The 16,542-nt window shown below is 40.7% G+C and overlaps 1 long non-coding RNA gene across 2 annotated transcripts in view; it reads right to left on the reverse strand.

The window, feature by feature from the left end:
• LOC311516820 overlaps positions 1 to 16,542 on the reverse strand; it is a 193,282-nt gene that overhangs the window by 125,795 nt on the left and 50,945 nt on the right. The window contains exons 1-2 of one of the 2 annotated variants that reach the window (XR_014710503.1): positions 11,086 to 11,251; positions 5,357 to 5,451 (exon numbers count right to left, since the gene is read on the reverse strand). The exons of the other annotated variant lie outside the window; for it this stretch is intronic. This is a non-coding gene — a long non-coding RNA (uncharacterized lncRNA). Of the gene's footprint in view, positions 1 to 5,356; positions 5,452 to 11,085; positions 11,252 to 16,542 lie in introns of those variants that run through there. 2 annotated transcript variants of the gene reach the window in all.

Here is a 16,542-nt window from a genome sequence, read left to right on the forward strand (position 1 = left end):
TCTAATTCTAACCTAACACATTCAGTTGGGTATTTTGTTTTTATATAAGGTGCTTACAGGCCACAACACTGAGCGTGTATTACATTATAAAATCACTGAGTGTGAAATAGGATTCACAAACAGAGAAGTGCTTTCTATTCTTTTCAGTTTGTTGATCTGGGTAAGTGTAAGTGTTCCATTTCTGTATTCACAATAGGAGCGTGTCGCTGATGTAGAACCCATGACCACTCACATCTACCATAGGCTTACTGGGAACACCGATGTTACAAGCTCAGGTCTTTGCATTTGCATGCGCTTTCTGTTCACTTCTGGGTGCTATTCCTGGTATAAAGTTATGAATGATTTGGGACCCTGCTGCATGATGGTCAGTCAGTGGTGCTTTGGCACAGGACCGCGTGATGCATCTAGTGCTGCTTAGTGTGATTGCCTTCTGCTTCTTGCTTTGCATTCAGCCACCAGCTAGCTTTGGTGAAAGGACAGCAGAGTACGTAAGTCCTTCTGGCAGGTACATAGTGTCTCCATGGACAAGGCTCTCACAGTGCCTCTTGGTGGCACCAGCTGGAAACTGACTGCATCTTGCAGTTTTAGGCTCAACCTGCAAGGGATCTTGGAGTAGCATGGGCCCCGGAGGGGCGGGGGTGGCAGTTAGCAGGCCCACTGGCATGTGGCTATGCCCTGGTGCTCACTTACCATGCTCCAGCTATGGATAAATAGTACCAACCATGGATTAAATTGTGAAGGCTATCCTTCGGCACACAGAAGTACAACTTCTCAAAGTGGCAAATTAACCCCCAGCGGTGGGTTAAATAGCTGCATTTCTGCCAGTCACACTGCTTGTTGCTATTTTCTGTACCAGCTGGACATTTGTCTGACTGGGATGAAAGAGTGGGATGGGCCAATACACAAACCCCTCCTACTTAAATCCACTCAGTGTGCAAGCAGCATGAAGGCCTATATCCCACTTCACAGGTAAGACCAGACAGGCCAGCTGGCTGGCTCTTCCTGCCAGTTCCTGGGGTTAAACATCCCAGGACCCGTGGCAATACTTTCTCATGCGTGGGCTTCTATCTTAATTCAGTCCCTGTGAAGCATCTACCAGAGCCCACCATGATGAGTTTCAGAGCATAATGTTAAAAAAGTTCATTTGATTTAGCACTTGTCTGATTCTGAAGGGATTTCATTTGTTTTTATACTTCGTCTGAATTTCTGCTAACAAAAGGATAGTGGTTTTAATTGCATCCACTGTGGGTGGTGGTTTTGTATGATTTATTGTTTTTAAATTTGTAGTCTGAGTATATGGCTAACTGCTATGTCAACAGGCAAACGAAAAATCTTTAATAATGCAGCAAAAGAATACTTGTCTTTTTCTATTTAAAAACTGAAGAGGTTATTATATTGCATCATCGGAGAGCATCATGTCACATGTCATGACATCATTTGACAATGTCTCACAGTTTGAGGGGCAAGGTATATACTCTAAAGAGAGAGCAATGTGGTGAATTTTCCCAATAGTGCAACCCAGTTTTTAAGCTATGAAGCAGAGTCCTGTAACTTAGCCCTGATCCTGCAAAGATTTAAGTATATGTGTAATTGATACGGGAGAGTAGTCCCACTGGGTCTACTCCTCTGCATAAAGTTACACGGATGCTTAAATCTTTGCAGGATCAAGTCTTTAGAGCGACAACTAGTCTAGCTCACTATTGCATTTACCCCTATTTCTTTTTGTTGTTGTTGTTTTAAGAAGCATGCACATCATACCATAGGTGAAGTAAAAAAATGGAATAGCTTACATTGAACCAGTTTATATTCAGAGATGGGACAAAACTGAAGCCTTTTATTGGAAATCACCTACGCCTCTCTCACACCCTTCCCTGAACTTTGTTGTTTGGATAAAATAGAAGTCAGATCCAAGATTATCTTTGGTTTTGGTTCTGTAAAACTATAAACAGTAGCCCCATAAGGCTAGGTTTTGGGGTCTATCTGTACTTCTAAGCCCACAGGCCCCAAAAGCCCCCTTTTAAGTTTTGTACTTCTCAATGACTCATGTACCACAGTGATGGGCCTGGTTTGAAAGCATAGCTAGACTAGGTACAATAATCCATAAACATTAGGACACATCCTGTTCCCACTGAAGTCCCTTGCAGTTTTGCTACTGACTTCAGTGGGAGAAGAATCTCAGTATTCCATAAAGTAAACACTTACTAGCTAATTCCTGTGAGATGGTTGTGAACACGAGATTAATATAACAGGGTACTTTAGTACTCAGAATGACTTCACCAATTCAGCTTATATTACTCCTCAAGTACTATACATACAAGAATAACACATGTGGGGAATAGAGCTCTAAGGCTTACTGAAACCTAGATTTAAGTCAGGCTGATCACTGTCTCCAAAGTACTGTCTTATAGATTCAGTTTCCCTCTGTTGTATATTGTACATATGATTCCTAGAAAGTGGAAGAAAAGGTATAGTGCAGTGGAAGATGAAACAGCACTTGAGGTGATGCTTCTTATTTAAATGTTTTTTAGTTTATTAGCTTGTAAACTCCCGTGGTATATATAGTCTGAGGCTACAATGTCATAGATAACGGGCTTCATTCTCTTATACGATGTCTCTTTTATACCACTCAGCCCAAAATTGGAACCATTCTCTGTTTTAAAAAAAATTAAATGCACCTTAAAGGAAAATATTTTTCCTTCATATAATCAGACACATAGGGTATGTTTCTGGGCTTCCCTATCTTTACATAAAATACCTTTCCATGGTTCACTTATGAACTAACAATGTGTACAGTGTTTTAGAGCTGATTACAGACAAGCTATTATCCAAAGAGCTGGTACTGTGCTAGGTAAGCAGCCACAAGGCAAGTGCAGAGTCAGTCTATTTTCTATTTAACTGTATAAGCAACTGATCTGTTGGACATCTTTAAGTTTTCATTTATTTGGACTTGGGTTCAGGTAGTCTTGTTAAAAAGGGATTTGTAGGTCTTTGCAATGTTACAGCCCTGCCAAGCTGGAAGCTGAAGACAAGGTCAATGTCTAGGACTCTCCTGTATTAAATGAGCTAGTAGGCTTATATGCATTGCAGATTCCCTGCCCATGAGATCTCTTGTCTAAAGCAATCTGCTGAAAGGTGATGGGGTTGAAATATAGGCTAGACAACATGCATATGGCAGAGGGTTTGTAATATTCTAAATAGCATCAACTGTGCCCTCTTGGGTCAACATACGAAGAGGGTTGGTAAATCAATAGTTTAATCCAAGTGAGTCAAGGCTATCAAACCACATTTAAAAACAAAAAACAAAACAAAACATCAGCGTTCCACTACAAAACAGCTTTGCAGCATTGTTGGCAGCAGCCATTTTGCATCATGTGGCATAGCACAGTTACACCAGTACAGTATTCAACAGCTATAATCTTGTGTTTCTGCATTGAGAGAAAGCTACCTAAGTAGCCCAGTTGTTTTACTTATGCTGATGCACATAGTTATTAAGAAAACATTCAAAAGTTGCAAGACAGTCATGTAATAGGGAAAAGATGGCAATGACAATTGTATATCTTAACTCTTAATTGAAAGTTTTTTAACATAATCACTTGCCTTTCTGGTGTCATAAAGCTGCAACCCACTGCTCTGAAGACTATTTCTTTTCAAAAGCACCACTTAGGATGCTGTTAAACAAGGGGGGAGGAGAAAAAATGGCTCCACAGCAATGTCTACAGTGCCACTTTTAGGCAGGCAAAGGAAACAGGCACCTAAAGTCAGAAGTTCAATACAATTCCTTGAATTAAGGCCAGCATTTTCAAAGTTGGGGTACCTATAGTTAGGTTCCTAAAACCCTATTTAGCCATATATATAAAAAGTGGCTTGATCTTCTGAGGTCCTAAGCTTCCATAAATCCTACTGAAGTCAATGGACACTATTGGTACCTCTGAAAATTAGACCTCATGGAATTAGAAGCAAAACTTTAGTCACGCAGGTTTAAAAGTTTTAGCCCAAATCTTTACAGAGATGGACATCAATTTACAAAATTAAGATTAGATCCAAATTTGGATCCAGTCTTCCCCAAATCTGGAAGGTGTTTGGATCTAATGATTCAGTTTGGGTCTCCTCTGTGGATATTTTAAATGTAAACATTATCTGATCCATGTTAACACAGGCACATGTGTACACACACAAAAAAGAAAAGAGCAGTAATGAAATAACGTAAATAATTGTAAATAATCCCCTCTCCGTCTTCTGCTGGCCTGGTAAAAGCCAAGTTTATAATTTACACCCTCATCAGGAAGCTTGAATGGTTTTGTTTCCATCTGTCCTGCTCACCTATTCACTGTCTAAAATCAGTGGTTTTCATTACCCGATGAAGTGCCTGACAAGGATTTGCCATCAATGTCCAGGTTTCATGAGATAAAGGGATTCAGGAAAGGTCTGATTTGGGAAGTCTAAATCATACACTGTTCAAGGTTATCAGCAAAACTGGGAGCTGAACATTGTGAAGAAAAATTAGTGCTCACTTGAGCCAAAAAATAGAGAGAGAGGAACCTTTATAAAAACAGCTAGGTCTGACCAAGGCTGATCTTAGTTTCATAGGATTCAATGTAAAGCAAGATATGCTGGGCCCACTGCAGCTCCTCTCCTACCTGTGATTTGCCTGTCTCCGAGACTCCACCTACTCGTGACTGACTACCTCTGACCTCACTTGCCAGCCTGTGATACCTTCCCTTCTCTGTGAGGTGCTTCATGCTTTGTGGATGACCCCCTCATCACCACCATCTTGGACCCCTCCACCGTCCCCAAACAACATGGAAGACGAGACAGCAACAGCAAAATAAGTTCAGTAATTTGAGCTGGATGTTCAGACAAGAGGAGGCGTGTACACTGGAATGCTATTGGTAACACTTGGGCTGATGGGTTGGGGCATGTATATAAAGCCCTGGGAGGAATAGGGACCTGTACAGTAACCTTGGTGACAAAGGGCTGAAACTGTCATTGATTTTCACTTTGGCTCAAATGAACAAATCTATTCCTTATACAAGGTCAGACTGATTTCTATAGTCAATTAAAAGTCAAGGCTTTTATTCTGGAACAAATTCTATGTTATTTTCTTTAATGAGAATTACAATGGATTTGTTCACGGAAAAGGAAACTTCAGTCTCTGTGTACACATGACACTCTCTTAATATGACTGAGTGAAACTCTTCTATAAGGCCACTGTACCTTGGCTTACAGCTACATTAAATCCAAGTATAATCACTCACAGGGTAACAGCCTATATTCACAGTACTCAAATTCCTTGGCTCGGGTGGACAGTGTTGAAAGGAGCCTGAAGTGTTATGCAGTAAAATGAATGAGCTCTCACCTTTCTTCTTGAAGGCATTCATCAGAAGATACTGCATTTCTTCAGATCAGAGAGACAATGAACACAATTCAAACCCCCATTCTTCACTGGCCTTCCTGGTAGCCCAGGTAACAGAAGAAACACATGAGTATTCAAAGGCTGAATTTTTTTATTTTATTTAAATGCTGTATTCACTCTTCCCCTCCAAACATTTTTACTGAGATAAAAATTTTCTAAGTAGCTTGGTGGATCAAAAAAAGCTCTGGTGGTTTTGATTGAACATTTTTCTTGTCTAACCCATACCAGGAGAGTGTGGACCTTGTATCTGTCTCTAGTAGCTGATCCAAATGAGAAGTCTGAGGCTGCTACTGCTTCAATAGAGTCTGTAGGGGCAGATCCTCAGCTGCTCTAAATATCCACAGTCCCACTGAAGTCAAAAGATAGGTGATAATTGACACCAGCTGAGGATCTACCCCATAGTCTTTTAACTAAAGCAATGTCTACAGCTCACCCGAATGGCTGAGTGGTTAAAGTCTTGGGTTTAAGTTCCAATGTCTGTGTGAATTCAATTCCCTTTCCTGATAAGGGGCTCTGGACAGCTGGCTTCTTTTTTTTTTTTTTTTAAACAAAAACTGATGTCTGCACAGAGAACTGCTGACACAGGACATCTCACATGGAACTCACTGCAGAATCAGGGCCTTACACCAAACCAAAATGCAGAGAACCATATCCTCAGCTGATGTAAATTGGCATCACTTCACTGATTTCAGTAAAGCCATGCCAATTTATACCAACTGAGGATGTGGCCCAAACTGCATATTTGCCTAGAAGAAACACACCACATTTTTATTTTAGCTTGTGAACAGATCACAGCTAAACCCCTATCAGAGAGTTGCATAAAACTTCGCACTCTTAGCCAATTAGTATGAATACATGTTTTTCATCAGTTCTCAGAAATCAGAATTTTTCTCTGCTAAATATCTTTGCTGAAGAGACTGAATATGTTGTAAGCAGCATTGATCTTGCTTTTCTTTCAAAACTCTGAAATTAAAGGACTACATTATATTGGGGGGGGGGGGGGAATTGTTCAGTTACACAAGGGAAACAGAGTCTGAACAAACAGATGCAGAAGGGGAGCACATGGCAGCGATGTTCTACCAGACTGCACTGCCCAAGGGCTAAGGAAGAACAAGAACCCATGCGAAGGCCCGGGGCCTAGAGCAGATTCCCCGAGTATCACTGTGTTCTGTGGGCCTGCCATTTCTGCAGGAGATAAAACCTCAGGAGAGCCATCTCCTTAGGCCTGATTCTCCACTGCCTTGTATCTCATTCAATCATTTACAGCTGTACAAATGGAGTGTAAAATGCAGCCATTCTGATTTGGTAGTTTTCCATCCACTTTACACAGATATAAATGACTGCACAAAATGCAACGCAGTGGTGAACCAAGCCCCCAGGAGTGCAAATGCAGAGTTTCCCCAAACCCCTGCACAGATTTCTTCTATATGAAGGCCTTTTTTTCTTTTCTTTTTAATTCTCCATTTTTAGAAATACCTTCAACCCACTAACTAAGGTTTCTGTAGGACCTACAGTGTTTTCTGCTGAAGCTACTGCAATTCCAGCAGAAGCAACACAGGTTGCCTAACGAGTCCTATTCCCAAATATATTCTCAGAGCCATGCTTGACAAGCTAACTATAAAAAGCCAAGCTGACTTACGCTCTATATAACTCACAAGAAAAAGAAATATGAACTTACAAAATAGAAAAAAAAAACATTAGGAAACTAAATGCTTCCAAGAGAATATTACTCCTGGGGGAATTCTGCACCACTGTGCAATGCAGAATTTTGCAGAAATTAATGTTGTGCACACAGAATTTCCTTTTTTCCTGTACGGAAATGGGCTGCAGAGATGTTGGGCACCACTAGTGGCTGCTGGACCTGGCAGAACCCAGCTCACAAATAAAAGACAAGGCTGCAGGGAGAGGGCAGGAACTGGAGGGTTCCTAGCAGCTTTAGTTCCCAGCACGCCCTGAAGGAAGGAGGTAGTTGTGCACAGGAAACTTCATGCAAGTCTGGGACCCAGTATCAGGCTGTTTCTCTGGATCTCTGGGGAATGGGGATGGGGTGTGAGTAGCTGGGCTGGGGGAGCCCCACAGCCGGTCTCTGGAGGGTAGGTGATGTGAGTCTCTAGGCTGGGGGCCCACAGCTGGCCTCTTGAGGGTAGCGTGTGTGTGTCTGGGCTGGAGGGCATGGCTGAGGTCTGTAGGGAGAGGGGGTGTGAGTGTCTGGCTCCCCGGCTGGGCTCTGGGGGGGAGGGGACAGAAATGGGAACTCGGTTGTCATAGGGGTTTCTTTAACTCTCTACTCCTGGGGAATTTTTGTGTGTGACCGTATTGTTATGGACATACTTGCTGACAGGGTATTTTGAAATAAATTACCAAAATAATTGAAACTGGTGTGATTATATAGTGTTATTTTGACAAATAAGATTTGCTGAATTTTGCATAATTTTAAAATATTATGTGCAGAATTTTTAATTTTTTGGTGAGCAATTCCCCCAGGAGTAGAATATGTAAAAACAATGGAGAGTAAGAAAATAATTGAAACAAGAAGTACTGTACTGTGTCCTTTGAATTTCTTGGGTATGGAGCATTGGATTTTATTTTAAGGGGCATGGTCATTCTCTATTGGGATTTTCCCCATATAAAAGATTGGAAACATAAGTAGAAACTCATAGACTTTCCTTTAAGTTATTCACTTAGTAGAGCAGGGTTTGCCCCTTCCCAAGGCTCAAAACAAAAAGGCCATTCAGATCCAGCACCTCACAGAACTTTGGGGAATTACACTGAGCTGAGATATATGGTACAGACCAGGGCCATTTATTATGAAACCCGTGCCTTCGCTTTGCCTCGTGGGTCTCTCTCGGACCCCTGCAGATTCCTTCGCTTGCTGCTACTGCTGCCGTTGCCGTTGATTCCCCATTTAAAAGGGGGTTTAGGAGTTCAGAGTGGGAGCATGAGCAAGATAATGCTGACTGAACTTCATCAGCATAGTCATATAACTGATGCTCCATGTTTCCTATAGTTGTCAAGTTTTGTGCAGCTCCACGTGATACTTCTTATGCAGATTTAATGGACCAATCTGCATATACCCATAAACTTCAGTTCAAAAGGACAGTGCTGTTGAAAGGCACTGGCTTGAGATCCCTGGTGAATGCCATCCTTTGTTTATCTACATGGTAGCACCAGGTAAAGCTTTCTGCACACAACACACTGCCAGCTTGCCTGGATGCTGATCTGAGGGAAGCTTCCTTTAGAGATAGTTTAGTATCCTTGGTCCCTGGAGTTTTTGGCCTCTCTGCTGAGTCTGCCAATTAGCACAAAGCATGGTGGTGAGTTTGTGGTGTGGGGGTCTACAGCTGAAATCCATCAAACTAGTCCTACATGAGGGCCATCAAACATCTATGAGTATAACTATAGCAGTATAAAGAAAAGGAGGACTTGTGGCACCTTAGAGACTAACCAATTTATTAGAGCATAAGCTTTCGTGAGCTACAGCTCACTTGTAGCTCACGAAAGCTTATGCTCTAATAAATTGGTTAGTCTCTAAGGTGCCACAAGTACTCCTTTTCTTTTTGCGAATACAGACTAACACGGCTGTTACTCTGAAACCTGTCATTATAGCAGTATAGATGATAAGGCCCTGAAGCTTCCAGTCCCCCACTAAATATTGTGAATGCTCAAAAATGTGGATCACTTTCTTAAAAGACAAGATTTTTAAATCAAGCTTTGTACTTTTTGGAGCTTATGTAGACAGGATCTGTCTTCCACCTTCCAGACAATGGCAAAATCTCCAGCATACTGAGTCTCCTGCAAACACATACACTATAGTCAAGTGCCCCATTTTTGTTCTTACAGGAACAGCTGCTATTAACCAGCCCCACATACAATTTGTGCAGAAAAACTATTCTAAAAGAACCTTAAAGTTGTACAATCAAGAATCCAAAAGTTAGGAATTGCCAACTTTAAGGTTATCTTTAGAGCTAGTCAGAAATTTTCCATCAGAATGATTATTCCAGTGAAAAACAGTTTCCACAATCAAAATTGTCAATGGGAAAAGATTGATTTGGCCAAAAAAAAAATAATTGATTTTCTTTTGGAAAAATCAAAACAAGGTATTTTATTTCAGGTGGAATTGACCTGAATTGAAATATTTTGGATTGTTGAACTGACCTGAAAGTTTTCATTTCAAGTCAGTTCAAAATTAAACTTCATTTCCTTATGGTTGCACATTGCCTCATAGGAGTTAAAGTTTGGGCCCTAATTCTTTCCTATAGATTGGGCTCTGTGGCCGGACTACATATCCTATCTGAATTGTGTGGTGCATCATGGGAGCCACATGGCTATACGTAGGTCCCTACCAATTTCACATCTGTGAAAAACGTGTCACAGACTGTGAAATAAGCCTTTCCCCGTGAAATCTGATCTCCCCCTGCTGCTAGGACTTGTCCATACCCTGCACAGCTTCTCTCAGGGGGAGCACAGACCCACCTACAGGTGCCTCCCCCTGCTGCAGGATGCTCTGGGACTGGGCAGCAGCCCCAGAGGTTCCTGCATCTGGAGAAGGCTTGTGGAGGTGGGTCTGATCTATCCCTATTGCTAGGAGCACCCCAACCAGGGGTCTCCTAGCTCTGGCTGGGCTGGGGAGGGACAGGACTTGTCCATCCCCTGAACCGCCGCTCTGTGAGGGAGCTAGATCCACCTCCAGCTCTGAAAACCTCCAGCGGCTGCAGAAAGCTCCTTGGTTGCTGCCTTCAGCTTTTTGTCACAATTCAGGATGAAAACAGATATTGAAATATGAGAATTTTAAGCAGAATGGAAATTCCAGTTTTCACCCAGCTCTAATTACGTGTACAACCTTCCATCTGCCCTCTTGTGTATCTGCATTATGATACAGTCTTTAATTACATACCCACATACATTCCTGCAGGGGTTATAACCAGGGTTTAACCCAGGACTTTCAGATCCATAGCACAGACCTCTTTCATTTGAGGTCAAGAAGCAACGAGCGTCAGAATGAGGGTGTTATCTTCTATCGGCTACGCGTGCGGTGGCATGTGGAGTACAGACCCTGCACACCCAGCTGGCACAGGTATAAATAGCAGTATAGATGGTGAAGCACAGCTTAGGCAAATAGAGTGGAAACAGACCAGAACCCTCGGGTACATACCCTCCACAGCTCTTTACACACCCGAGCAGTGCCTCTCACATCTACACTGCTACTTTTGGCAGCGTAGTGTCCTGCTGACTCCCTGCTGCCAGAGCCTTTCCCCACCGCCTTGAAAGACTCTGGAACTAGGGAGAGGGTTTGGTGAGGAAAGGCGGCAGGGAGCTGCCTGAGCCTTTCTCTCCTGCTTGCTCCCTGTCAGAGCCTTTCGCTGTGACATGTAGCTATTCATACCCTGCATGCCGCTGCAAGTATGGACAAGGCCTAAGTGAGCTAACACAAAGAAGAGATGCACATACACACACTTTGTTCAAGGATTGCACAGCAGCAACACTGAAAGTGCCTCACTAGAAATTTTCATTTAGTAAGAAAATGCAGTTAGTTTGATGAGAGCCTTTGCAAATAATTCCATGAAAGACATTCCTTTGTTTTATGGGGGATTGTATCTGTGCCATTTCCCTTTCCCCGTGAAATAAATAACACATCGACTTAACAAAAAAGTTACATTTCACAACTTACTCACATCATTGCTGGAAGTAAAATAAGTTCCATGGCAGTTTAAATGCCCTGGAGAGTCATCCAGTCTGGTTTCTCCCAGTACATTGCCGAAGATTATTCTATTATCTCAGTTGTGTCCAACTGCAGTTAACCCTTCTGCACTATTGATTAGTGCAGTTGCAATGCAAGAGGTTTTTTCTCCTTGAATTTCAAGTCACAGAAGTTCATCACCTGGCTTAGTTATTAATTCCCAGCAACATCTGGCTTTTCCTTAAATTGAAAATGCAGACAGCCCAGAGGAGGGAGATAGAGAGAGAATGTTTTTTTTAAAAAATGTACACCAAGTTCTATTTCAATAAGCTTTAGAGAAAAGTGCTGAGGAAATAATCTGTAACTAGCAAGGTATTCAATGAATAATGAGTGATCATTATTTTCTCAGGTTTCAGAGTAGCAGCCGTGTTAGTCTGTATTCGCAAAAGTAAGCTTATGCTCAAATAAATTGGTTAGTCTCTAAGGTGCCACTAGTACTCCTTTTCTTTTTGCATTATTTTCTCAAATGTATTTGTTATTCAGTGATATTTGAGCAAATTTTATTTACTCTGTGGTTTGCTATTCAAGATGTGTGGCTTAGCTGAAATGGGTTACACTAAGTCACATGTTATTCATCTGTTTTCTTGGGGTATTACTTTTAGGTCTAATTTCCAGAAGTGCTGAACATCTCCAGCTGCCATTGTCTCCAATGGGAGATGTAGGTTTTAATACATTTGAAAATCTGGCCCATAAATCTTATAATCAAGGTTCTGAAATTCTGTTTTCAAAAATATGAAATCTGGAGAGCTCAAAGTTTGTGCTAGTTCAATTCAATCACACAAATGTTTGTTTCAGAGTAACAGCCGTGTTAGTCTGTATTCGCAAAAAGAAAAGGAGTACTTGTGGCACCTTAGAGACTAACCAATTTATTTGAGCATGAGCTTTCGTGAGCTACAGCTCACTTCATCGGATGCATGCCGTGGAAACTGCAGCAGACTTTATTTATACACAGAGAATATGAAAAAATACCTCCTCCCACCCCACTGTCCTGCTGGTAATAGCTTATCTAAAGTGATCATCAGGAGGCGGTATTTTTTCATATTCTCTGTGTATAAATAAAGTCTGCTGCAGTTTCCACGGCATGCATCCGATGAAGTGAGCTGTAGCTCACGAAAGCTCATGCTCAAATAAATTGGTTAGTCTCTAAGGTGCCACAAGTACTCCTTTTCTTTTTACAAATGTTTGTGCCTCTTTTGCCCTGCTTTCCACAAACATGGCTGAAGTAAATGTTTAACCATTCATTTGAGCATGTGTAGATTTGTTATCACAGTATTTGTCCAGCTGTAGTTAGCAATGTCTCCTGCTACAGAACCTCTTACACTGCTAACGATTGCTAGATGTTTGGGTTTTTTATGCTTGTCCATGCTTTGTTCATGGCAATAACAATATCCACGACAGCTTGAACATTTTCTTTGGCTCTGACTGTAAAAGACCCAGTTCATCTGTCACTGGCATTGGATTAGGTTCCATAGCAATATCTCCTACCTCTCACCATGCAAATGCAACAGTTGCCTCAGTTTGCCTCACTTATGTAGTTAAAACAAAACACAACCCCTTCTGGGGTAAAAAATTTCTAAAGGAACAAAAGCTCGATGAAATTCACTAACAAACAATAGTTTAAAATACCATTCTTCACCTAGTTTCTCACCCATTCTGGGCAGCAGCACATCCTCAAAGGTCTGTACAAATCTTTCTTCCCTTGGAAAGGAGCTTCCATCTGTCCTCTCTCAGAAACTCTAACCTTGGGCCCGAAAAAGAAAGTTAATGCCCAGTTTACATCCCAAACCCTCTATTTCCTTCTCCAAGACTTATTCCTTGACTAAGGTTGCCAACTCTGACTGAAGCTATTCCAGGAGATTTTTTTTCCCCAACATGATGTAATGTCATTTTCTTAAAATATCCTATTAAAATCTCCTGGATTGCTTTCAGTAGTCACCGGGAGATTGATGCCGATTCTAGGAGACTCCAGACCAATCCTAGAGGGTTGGCAAACCTATCATTGACTCCACCACGGTTATCTTCCACCTTAAAACCTGACCCTGTCTCGTTCTTTAGCCTCACAACTTCTTCCTCAGAGTATTCCAGGAAAGCTCCTTATTGCCAGGACCCAGCTCTATCCAGCCTGAAATAAAGTGAACTTCCCTGCTTGTGTGCCTCGTAGGCCTCCTCATAGCAGGTCCTTTCACCAGTTCTTCCCTGACCTAGGGTCTTTCTTGGGCCCTTTTAAGGGAGAGGCCCAGAGTTTCTGTTTCTTTCCTAGGCTCCCACCAGTACTTACTCTTCCGGTTTCTCTACTGTAAGCTATTCCTCACCAGGTTCTCGTACCAGGGAGAGCCAGGGCATATCTTGCTCCCTCTCCACTGAGCAAGAAGAGCTGCTTATATCCTTACCCCTTTCCCAACATACCTTGCTATCAGGGCTACAATCTTGGATGGAAACTGTCGTGTTAACCGGTTAAAAAAATAGATGAATATAAAGGAACATACTTTATGAATAAAGTGCTTATTTGAAACCCAAATAATGCAAAGTATTTAACCAATGTATTTATATTATTAAAAGCTATTTACTGTTAGATACATGAGTACATTTCTAATTGGTAGGCACAGGTCAATAAACATCTATATACAGAAGTAGAAATACAGGCAACTATTATAAAGGGGTAGAGAGACAAGGCGGGGGAGGTAATATCTTTTATTGGACCAACTTCTGTTGGTGAGGGAGACAAGCTCTTGAGCTTACACAGGGCTCTTCTTCAGATTTTCAGCTCTTCTTTGAAAGATTAACTCTCTCACCAATAGAAGTTGGTCCAATAAAAGATATTACCTCACCCACCTTGTTTCTCTAATATCCTGGAACCAACACAGCCACAACTACACTGCATAAACAGGTAGTTACATATACAGATTCATAAACCTTTCCTGTTTCCCATCATTCTTTTATATGTGGCATCATGTAGTTTTGGTTTAATTCAAGACTGCATAAGATTTAAAAAATAGTCATTACTGCGTATGTCTTTTCCATAAAGAAATTAAGAACGTAGCCTATTGGGTTCTCTAGAAACTGAATAGGGTTCTGAAAACTTTTATTAGCAAATTGTTAGAATTTCTTTAGAATACATTTAATAGAATTAGCATGTAAAGGAATGATATTTTCTTCTGGATTTTCAAACCAACCTATGGCATTTAATAGAGAATTATATACCTATTGTAGGATTCTTTAAGTCGCTTGGAAACTGCTGTATAAAGGTTATCTTTATGTGCTAAGTGCTAATGGATGTTTTATATGGTTACATCTGCTTGTTTATTGGAGCCTTTTCAGTACCCATTTGTTACTGTTTGTCTGCCCAGTGTAACCAGATATACACACTGAAGTATACATATTCAGATACACAAACACCATTTGATAACAGGTTAAGAAAGACCTGAAACAAAACAGCATTTTATCTGATGTTGTGTATAAGGAAATTATAGGGCCTGTTTGTCCACTCACAGCACATTTAACTTCACTGGAGTTACTCCTGATTTTCACCCCTGTGTATTAGAAAAGCATCATTTTTAGAACAAATGAGTAAAGACCATCAAGGGCAATAATATTGTTAATGGTGCACCCAAAAGAGCTACGAGGTTTTTAGAAGTCCTTTATATGCCCATAGTATCTACGTACAAGCAGATCGAGGTTTAGGTATGTAAATCATGTGGGATCTGGCCAAAGAAGTCAGAAAGAAAAAACATAAAAGTGCACCTGTTCATAAATCTCGTCTTTTTTCCACCACAGACGAAGGGATTTTAAAACAAGACTTCCACTATCTTTTGAACTCAGAAACACCACAACTGCTGAAGACATCTGCTGTAAGCAGCAGTGGAGTCTTCCAATGAAATGAAAAGTTATGTAATGGAGGTGAAGAAAAAATAAACAAACAGCAAAAACCTTCCTTTCCAATTTACAGTAAGTTAATATTAGAGACAGACCCAAGGCACAAAATGCAGATCCATATTTGAAACACTCTCTAAATTTAGGGGTGTCCAGCCTGAGCTTTGGTTTGGATGAAAAATTTGCATCGTGAACTTTTAGGTTCGGTTTTTAAATTGCCACTTTCACTCTAAAATTCAGATTAGAGGCATTAGTCTGGGCCCAGCTCTAGTTAAAATTAGGGACAGGCCAAGAGGTTCAAATAAAATAATAATTAGCCCATGCCTTAAAACTTGAACCAAGTCTGAACCTTTATTATTCTAAACTCAAAATTTTTCCCAGGACTAGAAGCAGAATTACCAAAACACTATAAGGAAAGTTATTTTTATGAAATATACTGGATTTTTTGGGCAAATTGGTATCTGATTGTACCATGCTGAATACGTGTGTGTAAGATACCAATATCTTTCTCCTTTTATCAAGAAATAAGTGCCATAAGGATCATCCCTTCAGTAATCTGATTGGCTGGACAAGTTTGTTATTTGACATTGCAATTACTAAGGAAGTAAAAAGTCTCAACAGACACCCATATATTATCTCAAACTGTAGCACTCCCAAGGTTCTAGCCCTCTGTACTTCCATCATAAATAACAACAGTTTCTTCACTGTGTATCAAATAAATCACACTATGCAGTCAGGATCCAGCTTTCAATCTCAGTCTAACGATTATATTGGTTGATTTCCAAAATGACAGCTAAAGGCCATGAGAATTTTTAAAATATTTTCCCAGACATATACATGTTGGCCTATGTTTTTTTTAAAAAAATAAAGAATAATTATGCAGTAAGCACATATGTGATGTTAAGTGTTCACAAGGAGTTATTACTTGCAGAGTTTGCTTTGAAATTATTAGTAGACATAACTATTTAGTTCATACAGAATGCAGAAATCTCCTCAGAGATGTGTAAAGGATATTTTAGCCTGGAGGGGAGAAGGCTACCAGGAGTACTGGCCTGTATTTACTCCTTTCCTTTGCTTTACTATAGAAAGCAGAGATGGCAGAGAGAGAAAATTATTTCAGGTATTTTTCTTCCACTTTCCTTTACACAGCTGCAATAGAGCAATTTAGGCTCTAATCCACAGCTGGTTCTGTGCAGGCATTGGGGTCCACTCATGCCAAGCCAGTTGTAGGATTGGGGGCCTACATTTGCAATTATTTAATGGCATACAGTGTTTTGTATAAAAAAAAATTACTAGAAGTCTCCTCTCAGGAATTCAGCTGTTTTGCTGGATTGAAGCCAGCCATTATAAAACTGATAAAGTAGCAGCCTGATAAATATTTAGTCCCGTACTTATACTGAATGATATCCAAAAAACCATAAGAACACAAATTTACTTGTTATATCAGTCATGATTAATTCTTGGAGAAATGTCAGCATATATAGATTTGCCATGCAAAAAATACTTAATATTTAAGAAATTC

The sequence above is a fragment of the Lepidochelys olivacea genome (assembly GCF_965140295.1).
Source record: "Lepidochelys olivacea isolate rLepOli2 genome assembly, chromosome: 2".
Classification (NCBI taxonomy): domain Eukaryota; kingdom Metazoa; phylum Chordata; order Testudines; family Cheloniidae; genus Lepidochelys; species Lepidochelys olivacea.